The 16,302-nt window shown below is 51.8% G+C and overlaps 1 protein-coding gene across 1 annotated transcript in view; it reads left to right on the top strand.

Annotated features, from left to right (window-relative positions):
- Positions 1–16,302, top strand: part of Svop (SV2 related protein) — a 61,875-nt gene that overhangs the window by 6,645 nt on the left and 38,928 nt on the right. The window lies entirely within an intron of this gene.

Raw genomic sequence — 16,302 nt, 5'->3', positions numbered from 1 at the left:
GTAGCCGGATGCTGGTGACTGCTGCGCTGAAAGTGGTTAATTCTTTGCTTCCCCTTTTTATTTTTGGATACAGAGTCTCACATGGGCCAAGGCTGGCCTTGAACTCCTAATCCCCCTACCTTTCTATCAGGGATTACAGATGTGTTATCACAAGCAGCAAGATGATAAAATTTGTTATATATATTTTGCTGTAACTAAAAAATATCTTTTTAAAAAGCAGTTTCCCGTTCATCCTTCAAGGATGGCGTCAAGCTAGGCTTCCCCCTTTCTGTGGTATTTATCACTTGAATGTTTTATTGTTATTGTGTGCATGTAATGTGTGTGCAGGTGCACACCCCACCTAGCACACGTGGAGCCCACAGGACAATCCGGATTGAGTCTCTCCTTCCACGTTCCCATGGGCTCCAGGGACTAGGTCTGCATCTGCAGGCTTTTGCAGCAAGCCCCCCTTACCCACTTGCCAGCCCTCACCTTCCAGTAGACTCATTTATTTTGGCGCTGGCTCTGAACCCAGGGACTTGACCTTGCTAGGCCTGTGCTGCCTCCTGAGCGGTGCCCAGGCCTCACCCTAGCTTCAGTGTCTTTCTTCTCCTCCAGAGACAGGGAGGGGAATCAAGGAGCACCCCAAGTGTGGGGGTAGGGCTGTAGGCTCCGCCCCTCACTGGGTCACTGGGTTCCAGTGTAGAACCGTTTGTGCAGGGTAAAGGATTAAGAAAGCTTTGTGATCCGAGGAAAAAACAAAACCAAAAAAACCTCATCCATTGGCTGAACTATTTTTTTCTGCCAGTTGGGATAAACTTGGTTACATAGCACTGCTGGGACTCCAACCACCCGGGAAGCCAGACAGATTCATTCATTCATTCATTCATTCATTCATTCATTCACTCACTCACTCACTCATCCATCCATCCATCCCAGATTCCTTTTTAAAATTTTTGGTATTTACATTTAGTGTGTGCATGTGTGCATGGGAGAACGTGCACACGCATGTGGAGGTCACAGAACAACTTTAGGAGTCGGGTCACTCCTTCCGCCCTGTGGGGCTGAGGGACGGAACTCGGGTCATCAGGCCTGGGTGCAGGTTCCTTTCACTCACTGAGCCATCCCGCTGGCCCAGACTCCTTCCCTCACCCGGGCTCTACTGTTTGGCCCGTCTCCTTTGAATAAGTCAAGGAAGTTCACTTGCTGACAGAATAACTGTCTTTGAAGAGCCTGATATTTGTACATATTTACATCACGTAAGTTGTAAAGATGTACACATTGCCCTACAGAGACCAAGTTCGATGCGTTCACCTTACGTCATGTGCTTTTTCTTTTACTTTCATACTTTTGCTAGGATAACAGTAAAAATCTATTTTTAATCGTCTTCAAGCTTTCCTGAATTTATTCCCACCCCACCCCAATCCAATTCCCACCTCCTCAGCTCTCTGCTTCTCCCAGCCCTTGATAACTACCAGCACATTCCTTTCTCAAGTTGCGTCTTGGATTCTACCTGCTGCTGAGACCTGTGCGCCGTGGCCTCTTTGCGCCTGGCTTATTTCACTGAAAACAGTGTCCCGCTGGTTCGGTCCTTGCTGGCTCCTGGTTGTAACCTCTCTCCTGGGAGTAGCTGATGCCACCCTGTGTAGTCCTAAAACTCACTCTGTAGACCAGGCTCGCCTCAAATTCTGAGATCTGTCTGTGTCTGACTCCTGAATCCTGGGATTAAAGGCACGCGCCACCACTGCCAAGCTCTCTTTTCCTCTTTAATCCCGACAGGTTGATAAGATTCCCTTATTTCCAACAAAATTACCTAAGAAAACAACCTAAAAGTAGGAAAGATGATTGGCTCATACTTGCAGAGGTACTAACCCATGGCTCCATTGGTTCCGTAGCCTTGGGATAGCCCATGGCCAGTTGGCTCCTTTGCCTTGGGATAGCCCAGGGCCAGTTGGCTCCTTTGCCTTGGGAGTGTGGTAAGGTGACAAGCACATCCTGGTAGCAGGGCTTGTGTGGCAGAGAAGGCCTTTCACCTCAGGGAATCCAGGAAGCACAGAGAGACAGACAGGAAGGTGGCCAGGATCCTGTGGACCCCTTGAAGGGTTGACCTCCCGCCACCCCTGTTGGGAGGACCCTGCCATGTGAGGTCGAAGTCCTCCTAGTCTGAGCTCGGCATCATGGTGCAGGACTCCTTCTCCCCAGCAGGGCCTCCTGCTCTCTGCCTGGCCTCATCTGGAGGATGTCTTTAGACACGGACGCCCCTAACCACATTCGATATATGGCCTTTGACACAGCTCCCTGCTAGCTCTCTCCTCCCTGTGCCTATCGGATAATTAGGCACTGTGTTCCCGTTCATGTGATAGGAGCATGCTGTTTAGTGCAAATCGGGCATCCTTGAAGTGCCTGGTTTTAAGCAATTACGGACACCTGTCCTTGGAGCCCCTACCCACTCCACAAGGTGTATACAGCCTTCGTTCTCAAGAATTAAAGTTGAACTAGCTCCCTAAAGTGGTTTGATCTCCTTGCTCACAGCCTTCCAAGCTCTGAGCCTCATCTTCTGCTTCCTTCTGCCACCAGCACCCCCTCCAGAGAAGGAGGAAAACTATGGCCTACTACCTTCCAGAGGCTGGTAAGCGAGCAAGTCTCCAATGTGGGCCTTACCGAGACGCTTGCTGAGCTGTAACAGCAGCATCGCCCCTTGATGATGTGATTGACATCATCTGGACCTCACTGCTAGGTATTTAGCCATGTCCCTGCCCGCTAAATGCCACAGCCTGACACACACACCCCCAACACATCTCAGCTCCAGTTATGATACTCGACACTGTCTCCCATCATTTCCATGTTCCTGGGATAGCACCTCCACCTTAGACAATGGGATGCCTAGTCATAGCCTCCGGAACACCTTCAGATCTCTCCCAGAGCCCTACTCCTGACTTCCATCCCGCCGAATCCTTCATTCCTGCTTCCTCAACGACACCCCGCATCTTCCCTCACCCCTAGTGTGCCTTTAGCAGGAGATCCTGAGAGCCAGCAGGGCGAGAACTCAGCCTTACAATTGAGAAAGTCCTTGCTGCACCATCACTGGGTAGATTCGAGAGTTAAAAACCTCCAGCCAGGTGTGGTGGCGTACGCCTTTGATCCTTTAAGTCTAGGAATTGGGAGGCAGGGGCAGGAGGATTCTCTGTGAGTTCAAGGCCAGCCTGGTCCATGTGGTGAGTTTCAGGTCATCCAGGGCCACACAGTGAGAGCTTGCGTTGAAGACAACAAATAACAGCTTGCCACAGTGAACCCCCTGGGGGAGCTGTAGCTCTGCCACCCACCTGCCCTGCCTCCCCCCCTACTTCTCCATTGATGACCCAGCTGGGAGCCGCTGTTGGGCTTCTTGCTCGGGCAGACCTGGGTTCAAATCTAATCTTCCTGCTAACTTTGTAGGACTGTTGGGCAGGTTGTATTTCCTCCCAGGCCTCAGCTTCAGCATCTGTGAAGTGGGCACAGTAAGGAGACACCACCCCCCTAAGTTGCTTCCTCTGGGAGTTTCATCACAGCCATGAGGAATGTCACTGATGAAGGAAACTGTTTTCTGGGAAGTGCCCGCTGTCGTGCTCCACCTGGCCGGAGGGTCCCGGGGCTTCAGAACTGGTTTGTGGTGGGAATGTGGAAGAGTTGGGAGTTCTGGACTAGGGAGGCCTTAGGACAGGGAAGCAGAGCTGGGTGGGCGATTCTGATAGGAACCGTGGAAGACTGTACAGCACTGGAAACCCCCACTGCAGGGCCAGGCTCGTGTTTGAGCCTTTGGTCTCCAAGTCCTGATGACGTTTTAAGGGATGATGGAGCCTTAAGGCCTGACTGTGGGAACTGAACCTGGGGTGGGCCTTGAGGTTAGAGCCTGACCCTGCTTCTGACCTGTTTCCTTAACTGCCCAGATATAAGTAAGCGTCTGCAGTCATACCTTTGCCCAGCTACCACAGACTGCGTCCCCTACCCAAACCATATCTCCTTCCTCAGGCGATTTGTTGCAGTGAGGAAGATAATGAATACAATTATAAGTTAGTCATCTGTTTTGCAGACATAAGATCATTGCTCATCAGTCGATGAGGGGTGACAGGAAAACGCAAATAAAATGCACAGAAAACTAAAATTTCCATTAGCGACAAACTTAAAATTCAGGAGTGGAAGGGACCTTCAAGGGCACAGTGTCCAACACCGACAGCGAGTTTCCAACTCCCGTGGACAAACTCCGTGTCTTACTCAACTTGGAGTCCTTGAGCCGCCCTGCGGGGGAGCGAAGCATCTGGGCTGCAGGGAGAGGCCGAGCCAGTGATTAAGCGGCTCTCTCTGAACGCTCTCGGCCTTTGTAGGGAAACACTGGCCTGTGGGCTAAGAACATTCATGCTGGAGTCTAGCACTTAGGAAGCTGAGGCAGGAGGATCATGAGTTTGAGGCCAGCCTGTCTTTTAAGAAAGTCACAGGGCTGGGTGGGGTTAACGGGTTAACTCAGGGGCTAAGGGTGGCCTAGCAGAGGCCTAAGCTCAGGTCCCAGTACCCAAGTTGTGTGGCTGTAACTCCAGCTCTGGGAGATCCAACACTCTCTTCCGGCCTATGCACACGTGCACGCTCACCCTCGAGTACACACACACACACACACACACACACACACACACACACACACACACGTAAAAGTCAAACAGATCTTTTAAAAAAAAATTCTCAGAGGTTGTGGCACTGAGCCCAAATTTGGTCTCATGTGCTGAGCACTGTCAAAGGTCCTGGTGCAATGACCACCACAGGCCCTCTAAAGTCCACTTTGCTTGTCAACCAATCGGAACCCCTTAGGGATGAGTTGGTAGCATCAGGCTTGCCTCAGCAATGCATACGTGTTCAAGTATAACCCTTGATCCAGTCACGTGGGCGCCCGCCTGTCTCCAAGGCCTCTGCTGTATCTACCACCTCTTCAAACAGCCTTTTAATCCCAGGGATTTTCTGGCTGATAAGGGGCCCTTTTATGCCAGTCTGCAACCTGCCTCTCCCCCCCACCACTTCTGCCTTATACACCCGAGTAATGTTCTATTCTTTGGGTCCAGACTAAACAACGGCTTTCTTTCTTATGTCAGAACCTCAGATACTGAAAAAAGTGGTCCCTTCCCTGAGCAACCTTTCCCCAGACCACAGCAATCTATGAACCCTTCAAGGGGGCCTGGAGGGACAGCTCAGCAGCTAAGAACACTGGCTGCTCCTCCAGAGGACCGGGGTTCAATCCCCAGCACCCACATGGCAGCTCATAACTGTAACTCCAGTTCCGAGGGACCTGCCCTCCTCACACGGACAAAACAAACAATGCACATTAAATAAAAATAAATTAAATCATAGCAGTAAAGGGGGCCTCAGGCTGTCTCTGAAGGAGACCAGGCAAGACCAGTTGTCAGTGAACTTGGCAGTTCCTGTCGCTTGTATCACAGTTTATAATAGCCCCACTCATCAGGGGCTGTCAGAGCCCAGAGGCTCCAGGGCCAACCGGCACAGGCAGCTGGGATGAGGCCGAGAGGACCTGAACGGCAGACACAGTAGTCCTAAAGGGGAGCTCTGACCCTCTCCTCCACAGTCTCCTGGTGCCCACACAGCCTCCCTCCGGCCTGGCTTCCTCTCTCGCCTGGATTCCACCGCCTTTGGACCTGCGAGCCCTGTCACCTGCGCCAGGCCCCCTCTCGCAGCTGTGATATCATCTTACTATAGTTTTAATTTGGTCCCTGGGGTCACCAGGCTGCCGTGGGGAGGGAGGAATGCTGGGACTGATTAGCTCATGGCGACAAAGGCATGTGATAGAGGCTGTCAACAGCACAGAGTCCAGGAAAGAGAGGGACAGTGACACAGACACATGGACCCGCCCCAGGAGTCTCTCTTGTGCTCGCCTCATGCCAAAGGTCCTTCAGCTTTTCCAAAAGCACCAGCATCTGAGTCCAACCCCATTCCAAACAGGAGCTGTGTGGGGGAGGGGCATCTCCCGAGGAAGCCACTGTGGGCTGTCCCTTCCAGAGGGGACACATCCTCAGACAGCAAACGTTCAGCTGGTGGTGGGTCCTGAGGCAGCTTTGAGGCCTGAGGCCTCCTGCTTCTAGTCACCTCCCTTCTCTGTCTCTCGGTCTGTGGAGCACATCCACCCGCTCCGCCATGACACAAGCAGTATGTGTCCTTTCGACGGGCCTGTTACCCTGTCCACACCTAAATAATAACACACCGGTGGTGCCTGCGAGTCTGTACACGCGTGTGGGGACCAGAGACAACACGGCTGCTGTGGCTGAGCCACCACCCTCTCTTCCCCGAAAGAGGGTCTCTCACTGGCCGGGACCTTGTCACGTAGGTTAGACTGGCTGCCCCAGGGGACCCTGCCTCTGGCTCCCCAGAGCTGGATTACAAGCGTGTTTTTAAAAGCGGGTTTAGGAGCTGGACCGTGGACCCCCTCCTACTCGCCAGGGGACACTTCAGCCACCTCTGAGGTGTCCCTGAGAGAGAGGGACTCCAGTGGCCTCACTGCTACGGGGGTGAGAACTATGTGCCCTTCGTCCCACTCTGTAGCCAGCTTTGAGCACACCGCAGGACCTGGCTCAGCAGCAACTGAAGTCACCAGCTTTTCGAGACACTGTCCTCACAGCGACGCCTTCGGTCCCCATGGCAACCCATGGGGAGAAGCAGCGACTACCATCTCGGCTTCGTCGCCATGACTCGGACTCAGTGCGGTGAAGCAACCTACCCAGGGTCACACAGCTCCTGCTGAGGGCGAGTCAAGGCCAAGACAGTCTGTGGAGGCACTGCGGGTTCCCTTCTGAGGTGAACCCCTCTGTCTGCAGGACGCTAAATGCCTCCCTGTGATGATCGCCGATCAATTCCAGCTTCATTTTGCAGCCTGGGAAGGAGGCCCAGAGAGGTGCTTCCTTATCAAGCATCTTCAGGGTCGAAGGCCCTTGCTCAAGGTTCCTCGTGAGACAAGATCGCGCTGGACAGCTCTCTCCTCAAGCTCTTCCCTTCCTGAAGTAGCACGCTGAGACAAATGTCTCTGGCTATTTTGGTAAATTTTAAGCTATATATATATATACATATATAATATGTATTTAAATGCCAAGAAATCCAAGCAGCAGGAGGCCGCCTGTGTTGAGGTCCCCCGTATACTCAGCATATGCCGCTGCTATTTTTCTTTCACATCCCCCTCCTCAGGAAACCTCGGCTCATACAGTTGATAAACAGGGTTTTGTTGTTGTTGTTGTTGTTGTTGTTGTTGTTGAGCCCAGCAGATTTGAAATCTAGCCTGGCTGGCTCAGTCTAACTTAACAGCAAAGGTCCCTTTTTCATATCCGAAGACAAGTCCTGACAACCAAAGTTGCTTCTTGGAGGCCGTCAGGGAGGAACTGTGTACGGAGCCTGCAGACGGGGGTCCTTCCTGCACATCAGGGGCTGTTCACCCTCATACTGGCCCCACCAGCCCATCGCCCCCATTACACTGGCAAAATCGGCATGCGCAGTACAAAGAGCACCCCACACTCGGCGCTCAGAAAACATACAGAACAAAAGCCATCTTTCGGTAAACGATCCCAGTTTAAAATGCCAGAAATCAATGAGTCCAAAAGGAAAAGAAAATGGTTGGTTTTCTCCCCTCAGGAGCGCCCGTTCCCCTCCAGCCCTCTACCTCAGGGCAATGCCTCTTGTTAAACTACCAACACTGATTCGGCAGGGCGGAGCCAAGACTTGACATTCTTCTTTTAGGGGGTGCTGGGGCTTGAACCCACGACCCAGCTACGCCTAGGCAAGAGCTACCACCTCTGAGGTGCAGCTCAGCTTAGGTGCTACAAGCTCCTCAGGGAGGCAGGAAGCCTGGTTCAGGACCACACTGAGGTCCCCGAGTCTCAGAGTCCTGGTCTAGCTCAGGGGACGCGGAGGCTCCAGCGGGTTCCCATCAGCCGGCACAGAGCAGCCTGTGTGAAGGCTTGGGGTGCACGCCTATTGTGGAGAAATGAAAACGTGCATAAACCTGCTTTGCCATTGCAGAGGAGGAAGCGGCAGTACGTTCCCTGGATAGCGCGCAACCACCATCGCACCCCTCCCGTACGCCTTGCTGCGTCTGCCCCTCCTAATGCTCGGTACTCACCAACCACTGCTCCTTGAGCCCGGCAGGCTGGCACACACCTGCAGTCCAAGGCAGCAGAGGCCTGAGGCAGAAGCACCATGAGTTCAAAGCCAGCCTCAACTACTTAAGGAGACTCGGCCTCAAAACACAGAAGAGTAAAGAGCAGAACAAACATCAAAATCCCCGAACTCCACATCCCTCCTTCTTCCGGTCCCGGGGAACCACCACTCTGCGTTTTACCTCTCGAGTCGCTGTTCTGGGTGCCCTCAGAAGGAGCATCGTGAACTGCTTTGTCCTGTGTCTAACTTGTTCTCCCAGTGTAATACTTTTTAAGTATTTTAGATTTTAAGATTTTTAGGTTTTAAGAATTTTTTTTTAAGTCTCAAAAAGCAAAACAAAAACACAAAAGATTTTTAAGATTTTACTCTGGTGGTGGTGGTGCACACCTTTAATCCACTAACTTGGGAGGCCGAGGCAGGCGGATCCCAGTCTAGAGAGCAGGTTCCAGGGCAGCCAGAGCTACACAGAGCAACCCTGTCTTGACCCCCCCCAAAAAAAAAAATTTCAAAGATTTATCTAAGTTGCAACATGTTAGAATTTGCTTCCTTTTTAAGGCTGTATAATATTCCTTGTATGGATGTACCGCAGTTCACCTACAAATGCACAGTTGGGTTGACTAGGGAGATGACACATTGTGACACACTTTACTCTCTTAAGATTTATTTTATTTTGTGTGTGTGAGTGTGTTGCCTGCACATATGTCCGTTTGCCACATGCATACCTGGTACCTAAGGAAATGGTGAACCTCCATGTAGGTGCTGGGCCCTGAGCCTGGGTCCTTTACAAGAACAACAAGAGCCAACTTTAACCACTGAGCCAACTCTCCAGCCTACGATACATTCTTTTTTTTTTTAATTTAATCTTAATTTTATTTTATGTGCATGAGTGTGAAGGTGTCAGATCCCTTGGAACTGCAGCTACAAACAGTTATGAGCTGCCCTGTGGGCGATGGGATTTGAACCTGGGTCCCCGGAAAGAGCAGTTGGCGCTCTTAACCTCTGAGCCAGCTCTCCAGCCCCCATGATACACATTCTTAAGTGGACATTCCATACACAGATGACAAGTCCCTCCCCTCCCGAAGGACGTTTCTAATTTTAGATAAACACAAGCAAAACTGCCAACGGCATGCTGTCCCAGAAGAGACACATCTGGGAAGGTAAACTCCGAAGATGGCTGAACCAGGCCGAGGGCAGTCACTTGCTGTGCGTCATGGGGTGTGTGAGCTGCCAGGCCCTCAGGCCACAGTGTCTCCCTCTGTAAAATGGGGGTAGTGAGGGTGAAGATTAAACAACCCTGGGCTGACACATGACAAGTCTTTATGGGGGTCCACTTCACAGTCATCACAGCAGCCGTGGCTTGTACACGTGTGGATCCCCGTGATGAGCCGCCATCAGAATGGCTCCATGCAGCTCAGAGTCCCCAAAAGTTTCTGGTCGGTGTTCGTCACAGAAGTAGGGAGCCGCTGACAGTCCTTAAGGGAAAGATGTGCGAGGAGCTATCAGGCCCCAAAATCCAGATCCAGGGGTGGTCTGCTGATCTTCCCTTTAGCTCTGAAAGTGAGCTGATTAATAAATACGGATGTAGACATATTTGAAAGGTTCCCTTTCCTCCCTGGAGTGGTCAGCTGTAACTGCCAGCTCGACACCGCCTCTGGGAAGACCCAGCCCACTGTGGGTGGCACCATTCTCTATGCAGGCGCCATGTTCGCACGCTCACACAGACGGTGCAGGGATAGATTGGTTTTGTTTTTTGACATAGGGTCTCACTGTTTTGTCCAGGTTGTCCTGCCTCAGCCTCTAGAATAGCCGGCCCTCGGGGTGCACACCAGCGCCAGGCTCTGTGATGTGGGCCTGCTCTCAGGGCTAGGTGACAGGGTTGGTAGGTCTGCCCATTTCTCACCCACCTTTATGATGCCAGAAGCGTCCTTTGGCCCAGTGTAGTCGTCAGCATTTGTCACATAAATGAACAAATGCACTCCAGTTGGGTCCATGTAGTGTTAAGAGTTGAGAGTTTAGGTGGACTGTGTTTGTTTCAGAAAAATATAGCACAAAGTTAATTGTTTTAGCTGTTTTAAAATGCGCCGCTCAGAGGCATTTAAGGTATCACAAAGCATTACTGCTCTCACCCCATATGGAAGCCTGGTCTCCAACTAGGAAGTCACTCCCTGTTGCTTGGCAACTGCCTGGCTCCTGACAACCAGCAAACTGCCCTTCTGTTTCTCCAGATACCCCAGTTCTGGGCATGTTATATGGGAGCCAGACTCACAGGCCTCTTGCAACTGGCTTCATCTCAGGGGAAAGCTTCCATCTAATATCCCAGACGTGCCGGCCTGCAGCACACTGGCTTCCGAACACTCCGGAATTTCCAGGGCCTGTTATTGAACCATTGGTAGCTTGGCCATCCATCACGGGCCCGCTTGCTCCACCGGTGCCGACAAACGGTCCAATCAAGACGGGATGCCTGAGAGCCAGTTTTTATTATGGTGCTGGCTCTGTGGCCGATATCCACAGTGCCAGAGTCATCCCACAAACACACACTCTTAGCCAGAGCTGGCTCTTTCTGGCAGGTGCCTCTCAAGAGCAGCATGTGTCCTCCTCTCTCGGCCGCGTCCCTGTCAGAGGCAGTTTATCGCCTCTCCTTTCTTCATAATGGACACCTGACGTCCAGCTGCATGGGACACTACAGCTCCAGACTGATGGGGCACTGGTCAGAGTCCTTGGTTGCCTAGGTTGAGGGAGAACAGTAGACAGATGCTCAGCCTCAGGCTCCCTGGCAGCCTTGCTTCATGGTGAGGGGCTCCGGGAGTGACAGAAACTCTTGTCTGATTCCAAGCAGCTCCCAAGAACTTTGAAATTAAAATTCTCAGCCCCCAGGGGAGACCTTTGGGCCCGGGCATCTATGTTGTAAACAGCTTTGGGGGTTCTGCCCCTGTACCGTGGTGGCGGACTGGAGAGGCCAGTAGGCCAGGACTGAGCTGTTCTTGAATTTTGGCTCTAGGACACACCATTCGCTGTGTCCAGGTAGCCGGCCCACTCCGCTCAGCTCAGCACGGGCCTCATTTGCACACCTGTAGATACTCAGGGTGACACTGACCAGGGGCCAAGTGGCTCCAACCAAGGGCTGTGATTGCAAAGAAAGCCATGCTGGAGGCTCAGCACCTTCGACCTGAGTGACCCAGGGCAAGTCCCTCGTTCCTCTGAGCACCTCACTCACATCCGGGAACTAGGACCTAACTCATAGGTTGGTCGACAGGGTAATGGGGGGAGTTCTAAAAATTAAGAGTGGTCAGAGGCTGGGGAGCGTGGCCCAGTCTGTAGAGTGCTCGCTGAGGACTCGAGTGCGAGCCCCTGCACCCCCACCCCATATACCGTGCACCTGTCAACCCGCTGCCAGTGCGCAAACGCCTGGAGCGCCCAGTCCGCCATGAACCCCAGAGTCAGCGAGAGATCATCACCAAAAAAGAAGTGGAAGGGCTGGAGAGGTGTCTCAGGGGCTAAGAGCTGCTCTTCCAGAGGACCCGGTTCCCAGCACCCACACGGCTGCTCACAACCATCTGTAACTTCAGCTTCAGGGGCTCTGACGCCCTCTTCTGGCCTCCACAGGCACTGCATGCATGTGACACAGCTGTACATGCAGGCAAAACATCCACATATAAAAAAGTAAAAATGAATTCTCAAAAAGACATTCAAAACAATGATAATGTAGAAAACAATACAGGACATCTGACGCTGACCTCTGCCCTCCACATGCTCACACCTGCATGTGTGCGCACGCGTGAACATGTACACATGCAACACCACACATACCACACACACTTGCATGTACACACACACACACACACACACACATACACACCACACACACACACACACGCCAGCTCCTGGCCGTTAGCAAGCTCTGATTTATCACTAGTTGTGTGACTCGGTGCTGACTCTGGGGCGCTATTAACAAGAGCTCTTCACATTTGCGTTGTGCCTCAGAATTACCTTATTCATGGGGGACACAGACCCTCTTCCTGGGCTAGCACCTGCCCAGGAGTGCTGACTGCTCAGAGGATCCCTCCCATAAAGGACCATCCATGGCCAGAGGCAGCCCTCCAGCCTGGAGGTGACGGCCTTTGCAACGGAGGTGGCGTAGCCAAAGACCGGCCTGTTCTTAGGCCCACACACCTGGATGGGGACCATCCATGCTGCAGCCTCCCTAGGGGCCTGCTGGAGTCCTGACTTCCTGTTCTCCGGTCTCCCGCTGTCTCCCAGTCCCCTGTTGCAGTGGTGTTCTCTGAAGAGCGCTTTCTCAGTAAATCACTGGCCCAGAAATCTACTTTGCATTCTTTCCAGAAATGGGAAAGTCCACTTCAGAATTCACATGGAGACTCGGGGGACACCAGAAAGCAAAAAGCACAGATGCCTCGTGGGGCCCTGATATCAAAACTAATTTTTAAAAAAAAAATTTTAAAAAAATAGTTGCTACAAAGCCATGTGGGTCAAACTGGGTGGCGCTTGCCTCGGCAGAGTTCAACGGACTACAAAGCCAGGGACAGCCCTGGAAACAGATGGCTTTCAACAAGGACGAGCCACGGCCTGAAGGGGAAGGGCCAGCGGAACAAAGTCAGCCCTAAACCCACACCAGCTACAAAAATCAGCTCCAAGGGCAACAGAGACAAAATCTGTAAGCCTTCAGATGCCAGCTCAGCGGGAAAAGGTGCCGGCTGCCAAGCTGAGGACCTGAGTTCAATTTTTAGGGACCCACACAGAGTTTCCTGACCTCCAAAGCTCTGCATATATGTGCACACATGTGCGCGTGCGCACGCACGCACGCACACACGCACACACACACACACACACACAAAATAAACAGGAGATAGCTTTATGACCTGGGGACCAGAGGTCACTGTTATGGACATGACAAAGGCACAAACAATAGAAATAAAACCAGATGGTAGGCCATGCCAACATGAAAACCTTCCTTGTGCCTAACGATCACATTCACACAGAGAAGCCAGTCAGGGACCCACGAAAATGTTTGCAGGTTAGACAGTTGGTAAGAGTCTGGTCCCAGAATGTGGACAACAAGTCAGGTGTGCTGTCCCGGGCTGTGAATCCCGGCACAGCACAGGCTGAGGCAGGAGGATGGCGAGTTTGAGGCCAGCACAGGCAGTGTGGAGAGAATCAGAAAAACATACACTTAATTTAAAGCATGTTGCTTCAAAGTTGACTCCAAAGAGGCCTTGTAAGCTCAATGCATGCAAAGGAGAGGCTGGAGTGGCTTTGGCCCAGCCGGAAGAGGCTCGGCTCCTACCACCGTCCCGACAGCCGAGTCTGATGCTCAGGTCCCACATGGTAAGAGAGCCCTGTGCACATGAGCATGCACACACACACAGGTGCAGTTTTAAATTTAACAACATATATGTTTAAGCACTTGCAAATGAAAGCCGCAGCGAGCTCCCGCCACAGCACACAGTTGTCTGTGTGTCCAGACTGATGGGAATGAGCAACGATTGGCAGGTACTCACAGAAACAGGAACGCGTGGGTTGTGCAAGTCACTCTGGCAGTTCCTCAAAACTTTAAGCATTCATCAGTTTTTACTGAAAGAAGTAAAGTCGAGGGCTCAGGCAGAAATCTGTACAGCCTCGTTTGCCAAAGCTCTCTTCACCGTGAACAAAAGACGGAAGCAGCCTTAGTCTCCTTCAGCTGGTGAACGGACAGGCTGCGGTACATCCACACAACAAAATATTATTCAGCTGTTACCAAGGAGTCTCCACTTCAGCTTGGTAGTGGTTCTGGCCAGTAGTAACCTTAGACATTCAGAAGCCGAGGCAAGGATCACAAGTTCAAGGCTAGCCCTGGCTGTTGAGTGAGTTTAAAGCTAGCCTGGGTATCTTGGTGAAACTTTGACAATTTTAAAAGTGAAAGGAGTGTGATGGGAGTGTCTCGGTGATACAGTGTTTGTCTGTTGTGCACAAGGCCCCAGATTAAACTCTCAGGACTGAGAAAAAAGGAAACGCAGGAATAAAGCTCTGATTCATTTATGTGAGCTCTCTAGAGCAGTGGATGTCACAGAGACAGGAGAATGCCAACTTCTGGGTGCTGGGTGCAGGAAGACAGAGTCTGAGATGTAAAGATGAAACAGGTCCAGAGATGCGAGCACACTTTGTATGTTAAATCGCTGAAGGCGGCCAGGGCTATGTTATGGGTATTTGATATTATCAAAAACAAAACACTGGGAGGAGGAGGAGGAGAAGAAATGACGCTCCCATTCCAGGCTGTGCTGGAAAACTCAACCCCGTCATTATAGCCCGTGTTTAGAGATGTGAGCAGCCACCAGAGGGGGTGACGAAAGGCCCCCTTGTCAGAGTGTCTCCAGGGTTAAACTGAATAACGAGGCACATATGACTGAGGGAGAGTCACCTGAGAAAACACATGGGATAAAGCCTGCAGCATCAACTGAATGGTACTCCAGGGTTGGCGGCACCTCATGGCTCAGCCTGAGGGAAGTGATGGATGGAAAGGAGGAAGGGGATTTCTGTGTAATTCTCTACTCTTGAAGCAGTGCTGCCCAAAGCATTTTCCACAAAGGTTTGGAGTACGTGGGAGCTATGGACAGACCTGGGGGAAGAGAGGGAGAGAAGGAGGGGGGAGTGCTTCTGGTGTGGCTGGAATAGGAGCCAGATAGAGCTGGGATCCAACCCTAGTTCTATGCCTCTGGAGCTCCGTGTCCATGCGTATGGCACATGACTTCAGGGCCTCGTTTTTCTTGTCTGTAAAATGGTGGTAACAGCAACCTCACAGAGCTGCTGTGTAAACTAAGCATGCAGAAAACGCCAGCCAGGCCGCCCTGCAAAGCACACTGGTCCCACGCTATTGAATGGAATGGCGGAGACAGACACATTAGCCGCAGGCTTCAAACTCGGCCACCCCACCTTGGCCCCTTTCCCAGCGTAGTGTAGCTAAGGATGGAGATTCTGGCTGTCCTCACCTCACTGTGATCGGGCACGTGTAAATTCTAGAAGCTTCCCAAGCAGGGCAGCTTCCCTGTGCTTCTGAAACAAACACGTGCCATGCCCGGGCACCGCGGGTCTCCGAGGGTTCACAGAATAATCCAAGAGCTGAACACAACAGGATGCTCAGTTGGGAAAGCACTCACCTAGCGGGGGTGAGGCCCTGGACTTGGAGTCTCAGCATAGATGGAGTGTGGTGGTGTCTGTCCACCATCCCAGTGCTCAGAGGCTGGGGGATCTGAAATTCAGAGTCATCCTCAGCTGTACGGCGAATTCAGGGCCAGCCTGGGCTATGTGAGGCCATCTCAATGCTAATAATAATCATGGCACTTTGTACTGAGCTTGCAGACCCCTTCTGCCTCTGGGTTCATTTTGCTCTCCAGTTGCTCACACAGACACTCTGCTGTTTGTGATTTCAAAGTCACAGAAATGAACCTCTTGCACTGGGCAGCTCTCTCCCCCAGAGCTGGGAGGCAGAACACACTTGTCTGCCTGAGCTGCCACCTCAGATCTGGGGTGACAGATAGCAGGGGTCTTGTGTTTGGAGGGGGAAAGGTTGTAGGCAGACAGTTCGTTCTGTCCTGAGTCTCAGATAAAGAAACAGCCTCTCAAAGATGCTGTGTCTCCTAAGAGATGAGAAACAGCTTAGTTTGGAGCAGGAGTGGTGATGTGCAGCTGTGAAGCATCAAGGAGGCTGAAGGGTGTGTGCGTGTGTGTATTTGACACAGTGATATATATAGATGAGAGAAAAAGAGAGAGAGAATCTGGAGTTCAAGGCCAGTCTGAGCTACATAGTGAGACCCTGTCTTTATTTAAGAAAACAAAGGAGGAAGAAAGGAAAAAATCGAGGGGAGAGATGGAGGGAGGAAGGAAAGAAGTAAGGGAGGAAGAGAAGGAGGGAGAAATGGAGGGCGGGAAGGACTCATGGTTTGAGGAATGAGTGGCACAGTGCGGGGGTCTGTGGAGTCTCAGAGCCAGACAAATGGGCAAAGTGAGGAGGAGAAGCAGAGGCACGTGGAGATGAGAGCACATCCTCAGGGCTGGAGGTCACGTAGAGGAGACTGAGGTCAGGGCATAGAACCTCCAGGAATGTGGCTTTTAGTGTGAATTCACACAATTTAAAGTTTCAGGTGGTCACTTTAAATCAAA

This window comes from Psammomys obesus, unplaced genomic scaffold (assembly GCF_907164565.1).
Source record: "Psammomys obesus unplaced genomic scaffold, mPsaObe1.curated_primary_1811, whole genome shotgun sequence".
NCBI lineage: Eukaryota > Metazoa > Chordata > Mammalia > Rodentia > Muridae > Psammomys > Psammomys obesus.
This window is presented reverse-complemented; position numbering and strand designations above follow the sequence as displayed.